At 42.4% G+C, this 8988-nt stretch overlaps 1 long non-coding RNA gene across 1 annotated transcript in view; it reads right to left on the bottom strand.

Annotated features, from left to right (window-relative positions):
- Positions 1–8344, bottom strand: part of LOC145407461 (uncharacterized) — a 475197-nt gene extending 466853 nt beyond the window's left edge. The window contains exon 1 of the long non-coding RNA XR_013898730.1: positions 8280–8344. This is a non-coding gene — a long non-coding RNA (uncharacterized LOC145407461). The remainder of the gene's footprint in view (positions 1–8279) is intronic.
- Between the last annotated feature and the right edge of the window lie 644 nt (positions 8345–8988).

Here is an 8988-nt window from a genome sequence, read left to right as displayed (position 1 = left end):
TCTTGTGTCATAAAGAATAATAGTACCGGTATTTGATGACCTGATTCTTTCCACAACCTTGAATAAATAGCAAGAAGGCTGTCGTTATGGTAATATTATTACGTAAATCCCTGTGTTTCAGACTAACTAAAATCCTCCTCTTCATCACACAAGAGCACTCACAGAACGCATATCTCCACCAAGACTGCACCATCTTCCCATTTTACTTTGACTTTTAACTTTTTTCTCCCAGTTTTAATCACTTGGTACCAACTCATTAACTCTGGCACAGTTCCAGTAAATGCTGATGTGTAGGCAAAGACCCGTATTCTCGTCGGGTAAGGAAGCTCCCTACTACCTCTTCATTAGTAATTTATTTTAGCTATTACACCTTACCGTCTTCTTCTGTGTTTCTCATCTCATTCTAATATCACCATACTCCGCATAAAAATCGTAAAAATTGATAATATCCAGCCGTATCTAAAAATGAGTCGGTAAGGAAGAAATGTTAGGAAGCTTCCTTAAATAAATGCCTCCACCATCCGCCCCTCTCCCGGTGACGACACAATGAGCTGCCTGAAACCACTGTCTGACTAACTTCTTCATTCTTACAACATTCGCGGCCTTTCCTCTTACTTTAGCTCTGATGGGCACCACCTCTCCTCCTCTAAACTTCACCTTCTCTTCTTAATTGAGACTCAGCTGTCTGAGACAACTGACAGGAAACACTTTTCTGTATCCTCCTACTTTCTTTACACTCATTTCAAAGCCAAAGGTGGCTGTTGTGTATGTGTATGCAACGACCTATCTTGCCCTCGTGTTCCTAAACTTGATTCTTCCGAATTCTCTTCTCTCTGGCTTTGGCTTTCCTGTCATTCTCTGCCTAAATATATCTGTGCTGCTTACCTATCCCATAATTCTACTGACTGCGAAAAATTCTTCAGCTATCTTGCTTGTATGATGGAACACATTCTATCCATTTCTCCTTTCTCTGAAATCTCCATTCTAGGAGATATCAATGTTCACCACCACCTTTGGCTCTCCTCTCCTTTCACTGATCCACCTGGTGAACAAGCCTACACCTTTTCTATCTTTAACCCAAGGCGTCCCATCAACGTATGGGTACGTTGCAACGTTTTTGTCACAGCTAGACCCGTCGAAATACTGGTACGTCGTGCAATTGCAAGGTCCATAATTTGCACAATATTCAGTTTTTGCGCGTGATTTTTGGTATGTATACACGGGACACCTTCCTCTACAAGATGCCAGGCAGAGACGATGCCTTACCCCACATGACCTCCCCCCCCTGCATGTCATTGTCTTGGCAATTCACCTGTTACCAGTGACCTGGCCAATAAAGACATTCAGGGCCAGAGTGATTTCCCAATCGATGACAATGTGGAGAACAAAGTTTACGTAGCATTAGAGGAAGAAACAGTTAGAAATGATGATGAGGTAATGCTGCCAAAAAAGGTTAGGTATGTTGATGTGTTAGTGAGTGAAACAATGCTTATATTGCCTATATTACTGTTTGAAAACCAATATACTCTCATACTACATACAAATTTGTACCAAATAAATAGATAAATACCGTTTATGAGTGGTGTGGAATAGTTACCCTCCCATAGATCTCGTTTTCTTTGGAACCAGCCTGATAGAAAACCCAGTAAGGTAAGGAGTACTGCTACCTGTATTGAGTATTTTAAACCTCTATGAATTTTTATTCTCTATAAATTTTCGGTTTCTCACCAAAAGTGGAGGTTTGAACTAATCATTTTTTTTTTCCAAAATTAGTCGGGATTGGGGGGAGTCAGTGGTGGACAATCGGTCGAGACAGGGCAGGTTAATAATCTAGAGCAGCTTGTACAGCACCCTACCCGTATCCTTGACCACCTTGGAGAGAGCTCCAACATTCTTGACCTCTTCCTTACAACTAATCCTTCTGCTTACACTGTAAATCTTTCCTCTCCGTTGGGCTCCTCTGATTACAACATTATTACCTTAACCTGTCCTATCACTCCAGTACGGCCTGTGGACCCTCCAAAGAAACATCGACTGTGGCACTTTGGAGCTGTGAACTGGGAGGCCCTCAGACAGTATTTCTTTGATTTCCTCTGGAATGATTTTTGCTTCCATGGCAAGTAGCCATCTAGGTGTGCCTTGAGCATTATGGAGGTTATTTTCTCGGGCATGGAAGCATACAGTCCCTTCTCATATCCTCTGACTAATGCAAGAAAGCCTTGGTTTAATCACGCTTGTTCTAATGCTGTCCACAACAAGGAGAGGGCCTATAAAAGGTACCAGAGCCAACCCACCCCTGAATCACAACTTTTTTATGTGTCTGCCTGGAATCGTGCTAAGTCGCTCTGCTAAAAATAATTTCATCTGTACTAAATACTGTGCTTGCACTCTGCCTAGGAAAACTCTTTCGCCTTTGTCTATCAATTTGTACCTTTCCTTCTTGCTCGAAGTTTGCTCTCATTCAGCCTGTCCCAAAGAAGGGCGACCATTCCTAACCCTCTAACTATCGCCCAGTTGCCTTAATATCCTGTATTTCAAAAGTTTTTGAGTCTATTTAGAAATAAAATTTAAAGCATCTTTCCTCTCACAACCCTCTTTCATCAGTATGGGCTCCACTAGCGACGCTCCACTGGCGATCTTTTCACCTACCTTTCAGACTCCTGGTCATCCTCCTTTCGGGACTTTGAAGAAAACTTGCCATTGCGATCAAGTCTGGCATAAATCTTTAATGTATAAACTTCCCTCTGACGGTTTCTATCCTTCTGTCTGTGCCTTTATCTCCAGCTTCCTTTCTGGTCGTTCCATAGTGGCTGCTGTAGAAAACCACCGTTCATCTCCAACAGCTATCAACAGTGGTGTTCCTCAGGGCTTTGTCCTAAACCAGCTCTCTTTCTTTTGTTCACCAATGACTGTCAAAGCTGTATATCTAACCCTATCTACTCATATGCTGAGGACTTCACCCTTCACCTTTCCATTCGCTTCCGACAGTGTCCATCTCAGTAGTTACTTCAACAGACAAGGGATGAGGTTATGGCACTCCTAATGTCTGACTTGGCTCGTATCTCTGACTGGCGTAAAAGTAATCTTGTTGTTTTTAATGCATCAAAAACTCAGTTCTAACATCTATCAATCCGACGGAATCTTCCACAGGAGTACCCACCAATGATTAATATTATCCAACTCAATCCTTCATCATCCTTGAACATGCCTGGAGTTTCATTCACTCGGGACTTATCTTGGAAAGAACATATTACCTCTCGAAAAATCTGCTTCCAAGAGACTGGGTGTGCTAAGCCGACTCCATGCCTTCTTTACCCCTGCACAGTTGTTGACTTTATACACGGGTTTTATTCGCCCCTGTGTTGAGTACAACTCTTATGTGTGGGGAGGCTCCCCACATGCAGCTCTTCTCAATAGGGTGGAGTCAAAAGCTTTTCGTCTCATCAACTCTCATCCTTATCAGCTTCCTTCAACCTCTGTATCTTCGCCTCTCTGTTGCACCTTTATCTCTTTTGTATCGCTACTTCAATGGTCACTGCTCCTCTGAAGTGTCTGCTTGCATCTCTCCACCTCTACGACGGGCACGTAGCATCCATCTAGCAACAAACTCTCACCTCTTTTCTGTTCAACTCTCTAATGCAAGAGTTAACCGTTACTCCCAGTCCTTCATTTATGCAACAGGTCAACTCTGGAACTGTCTCCCACTGTCTGTATTTCTTACTTCCTATGATCTCCAGTTTTTCAAATGCAGTGTGTCCAGGCATCCCGAAATGAATAGATCTTGAATTTGGCTCTCTTTTGTACTGTTTTTTGTATTTTTCTTGGAAGGAACGGTTTGCGCGCTCCTGGCCTTTGCTTCCTTCTTCCTTCCATTAAAAAAAAAAAAAGTAAGTAGTAAGGGTGCAAAAATTAAGGTATTTTCCCCCCTCAAAATTTAATGCTGGAATCCAGTATTGCTTTCGTAATAATGTTCCAAAATGTATATAAACTAACATCCTAATATTTCCCTCTCCTATAGTTGTATCTATCTATCTATTGCCAGACACCTTAATCTCATACGGGGTGGCCACAAACAAATCGCCTCCACGTCACCCTGTCCCCCGCCATTTCACTGCCCTGCTCCCAATTCACACCCTCCGCTCCATCCTCCCACCTCATCCTTGGCCTTCCCCTTCCTCTCTCCCCCTCCACCTCACTCACATATACTCTCCATGTCAGTCTCTCACTCTCCATCCTCTCCATATGTCCAAACCACCTCAGTGTGTTTCTCCTAACGCTTCCTATCACATCCACATCCACACCACAACGCTCCTTCAGATCCTTATTTGTCAGTCTGTCTCTCCATGTGACTCCACATGCTCCTCAAAAATAACTCATTTTCACTGCTCTCACTCTTGACTCGTGTCCTTCCAACAACGTCAAAGCTTCACTTCCGTACGTTAGAGTTGGTATCACAATACTGTCATGTAACTTTCTACTTCCATGTTCATTTCCCTGTTTCTTATCACTGCCTTCAATGATCCAGCAACCTTTCTTCCCTGCTGTACCCTTTCAAGCACTTCACCCTCCAAACATCCATCCTTACTCATCACACTAACCAAGTACTTAAACATACATTTTCCATATAAACTAACATCCTATTATTTCCGTATCCTATAGTTCATTCATTTTAAGTAGGCAAACATTTTCGTCCTTTTACATCTTATTTACCTGAGTGGCAGAATAAGACAATACTGCGGCTCTGCATCCTGTACGTTGGTGTTCTTCGTGACTAGCATTACACTCTCGTGTTAATCTCTTGTTAAGGCTCAGCATTCAAGTTGGAGATGGTAATTTTACGCCTTGTTAAAGTGAACATGGTATAGATGCAGAGGTTTTAACGGTAGCCTCATCAAGGTACTAGTTCGTGGAGTGGATAGAGAGGAGTGGGCGGGATGGGCGGAGATGGTGGGTGGAATGGGCGGGGATGGTGAGTGGAATGGGTGGGGACGGTGGATGGGATGGGCGGGGATGGTGGGTGGAATGGGCGGGGATGGTGGGTGGGATAGGCGGGGATGGTGGGTGGAATGGGCGGGGAGTGGGTGGGATGGGAGGAGATGGTGGGTGGAATGGGCGGAGACAGTGGGTGGAACGGGCGGGGATGGTGGGTGGAGTGGGCGGGGATCGTGATTGGTGCTGGGGCAAGGTTTCGAATTCTCATCGGTTAAGGATGTTCCCTAATACCTCTTTCTAAGCGATTTATTTTGCTTATTGCACCTTGGAGTCGTCTTCTGTGTTACTCTAATAATTTTCATGTCACCATACTCTGCATAAATACCTTACAAATATTACCTAGACGTATCCAAAAATTAATCGGTAAGGAAGAGGTGTTAGGGAGCTTGCTTAACCACCGAGAATACAAGTCAGGGGGTAGATGGACGTTGTAGACTGCGTAGTGTACACGAAGAGATGGTTGGTTCAACATTATCACCAAACAGAATATAAAAAAAGACAGTTGTCCCCTCCCGTCCCAAGCTGTGTGGTCACGAAGGTAAAATTAATAAATATAACGTAAAGACTTGACATTTAAACTACGTACAATATTGTCATTATAATTCTCTTTTTTTACCTCTCTTAAGACAGTTTGTTTTCTTTTCATTCCCTCCCTCTTATAAAAATTGGAAGATTGATACGTACAGTCGGCATCAAAAGTCGTGTCGCTCTCTCTACTTCTTTCTCCATGAACCTCGAAAAATCAGTCACGTAACCCGCAGTCAAAGAAATTTTGACTTCATATAGCTGCCTACTTCTTACTTCATCTTTATCATTCTTTTTTCGTGTCTGTCCTCCTCTCTTCCTATTTCTCCCATCTCTCCTGTCACTTTTTATTACTCTTTTTTCCTTTTCACGTGGCTTTACATTGAGAGACAAGCCTAATGGTTACCTGCAAGCCGGGAAATCATTTAGAAAGCTGGGTGGTAACCATATAAACAATCCTTACGTGCTCCCTACGTGTCAACAAGTGAGTTGGCGTAAGGTTAGTGCTCCCCTCCCCCCGTAAAAACACTAACTCAAAGACAAACTGTCACCTCTTGTTGTGGCGTCTGGCAATAGATAGATAGATAGACAGATTATAGGTAGATAGATCAGTGTCATTAGTATAAATAGCTCAGTTTTACGAGTCTAATACTGACTCTCACACTGTCATATAGAACTTTTGCCTCTCAGAATCCCTTCGTTCCCCAAATTGTTTCTCTTTGGAACCCGCTTCCCCGGAATATTTCCCCCCACACTTCAACCTACACAAGTTTAAGTCCAGCTGTTGCAGATTTTTTTTATAACTGAGAACACTTGTAATCTGCTATATGTCTATTATTTTTTTAATTTGTATTTCCTTCCCCTGATCTGTAAAAAAAAGTTCATTGAGAGAAAAACAGGAGGTGACATGGATTTTGGTGTAAAGTCAACGTAATATAAATGCCATCTTCTAAATATCTTACCACCTAGAACTAAAGATATACATTATATATAAAAATAACAACTGGTACAGCACACAAGTTCGATTTACCTCAAGCCCAAGCCCAAGGGACCTCTGTAGCCCCACGAATACACGGCTCAAGGTGACGCCAAGGTGAGCACACAGGTGGAAAAACAAGTAAAGTCTAATTAAAGGCGAGTCGGGGCGTTGAATAATCTCTTTCCAGATTTTTATTTTATGTAACTCTAACCAAACTTAACTCCCAGTCTAACATGACCTGACAATGACTCACTATGAGGGAAAAAACTCGACTTCACCTGGTTACAGTGGGCAGTCTTACTGGCTGACGTTCATCATCATCAACCATCATCATCATCATTATCATCATATCATCATCATCATCATCATCGTCATCATCGTATCATCATCATCATCATCATCATATCATCATTATCATTACCATTATCATCATCATCATCATATCACCATCATCATAACATCATCATCATATCATCATCATCATCATCATCATCAATCATTAGGTGAAATTCTTGGCTTAACGTTCATCATCATTATCACCTTGATGACGATAATGATAATTAACGTCATTATCATCATCAATCATCAGGTAAGCTTTTTGGCTTGACATTCATCATCATCACCATCATCATCATCATCAGGTAAACTTCTTGGCCTGTCGTTCATCATCATTAGCATCATCATCATCATCGTCATTATCATCACTCATAGGTAATCTTCTTGGCTTGACGTTCATCATCATCATCATCATCATCCAGACCTCCTTAGGATGGGGTGAAGCAAGGTCCAGAAGAAAAAAGAATGATATAATAACCAAAATTTGCCGAAATGAATGGGTCAAACACATATCATTCAAGCCCCCGGAATCCTGGTTTCACCGGATAGGTACAGTTAGGCAGCTTACTTGACTTAGCATAAATCCATTCTTCATTTTGTTTTCTGAATTATAGTGCATATTAGAGAACAGTCAAAGGTAATATAAAAAGTAAATCGCTAAGAAACAGGTTTTAAGAGGCCTTCCACCTTGGTTGTGTACTGAGACAAAGATCAGGCAGGAGGAAGAAAAGTAGACAGTGGTGGGCCGGGGCGGGGAGGGGCCGGGCGGGGATGATGGTGATTGGGAGGGGGGGGGGGGCGGGGTCAGGCAAGCACTCCACCTGATTACCACCCATTTGCCCCGTCATCACCCAGGTCAGGCACTCTCATTACCTCATTATCAAGGTGGCCTCATTACATCGATCCTGCAATATCCCGCCTCCAAACCACCATCCTCTCACAGGCTTATGCTTCACCCTCAGTGCTTTATATTAGTCTGTGCGTCAAGGGTTGCAGGGTATATGGGGGCGACGTGTGTGTCTATCTTGCCCACCTTTACACCCAGATGGAGTGGCCGGAAACGAATCGCATATATATCTTTCTGTCGTTCGTTATCAGGCTGCTCTCTCTTCATCTCACACACCCCTTTTCTCCAACTCACACTCCCTCTCTCCAACTAACACTCCCTCTCTCCAACTCACACTCCCTCTCTCCAACTAACACTCTCTCTAATATACCTCTGTACCTCATCCCTCCATCTCATTTTCGTCTCCCCCTCCCCCATACATGAACTCTCCTAGTCAGTCTCTAATTCTTCATTCTCTTCACAAGACGTTGTTACGGAACAGAGAGAGATAATGAACACTTCAAGTGAGAATACTAAAATCACTACTGCCCCGCAAAGTTCCAGGTTCAAAACAAAAGAGTTAGGTAAAATTAAAAGTTAAAGTTTAATGCTCAAACTAACAACTAAACATTCAGGACTCATAAGGATAATGTAATGGCAAAACAGGTTACATATATGGTTAACTGCAATAGCCTCTATTAACACGAATTTAGCAAGAACAAATTTATTTAAGTCAGCCCTGATAAATGAAAGAACCGAATAATGCTCAGTTAAAGCAAGATATATTATTACAGATACAAAATATTATTAATATTGGCTGACACCAAAACTCTACATGAATCACAAAAACCTTACCAGGCCCACAAATCAACATCTTGGGCCATGCAGTACAAGAAAAATGGTAACAACACTTATACTCAAATTATACAGCAGCTAGATGGCTGCAGACTTCCTGAGCACTCACAAAAATAATAATACATTATACAGGGGAGGACAGAGATGTGAACAAAATGAGGAGTAGATCTAAGTGGCAATTAATGCAGAGACTGAGCTCATTATATAGGAGCCGGCAGAGCTTGATACAACTTGTAAGAAGGACGCGCAAATGAAGCCATATGGGACAAAGAGTTGACAATCCTGCTCTGAACAAGAGAAAGAACGACTTACTCTACTATAAGGGGGAGAAGGGGGGAGTGAGGTAGAACACGCAAGCCTGGTCACTATGGAAGCCACGAGGCGAATCGTGATCAAACATGCAGCATACTGTAACGTTAGAATTATACAAAGGATGATGAAATCATAGGCTATGTAACACCTCCCCACAAAGAAA

Source organism: Coenobita brevimanus, chromosome 73 (assembly GCF_032717465.1).
Source record: "Coenobita brevimanus isolate Jiangsu-jjx chromosome 73, ASM3271746v2, whole genome shotgun sequence".
Taxonomy (NCBI): domain Eukaryota; kingdom Metazoa; phylum Arthropoda; class Malacostraca; order Decapoda; family Coenobitidae; genus Coenobita; species Coenobita brevimanus.
This window is presented reverse-complemented; position numbering and strand designations above follow the sequence as displayed.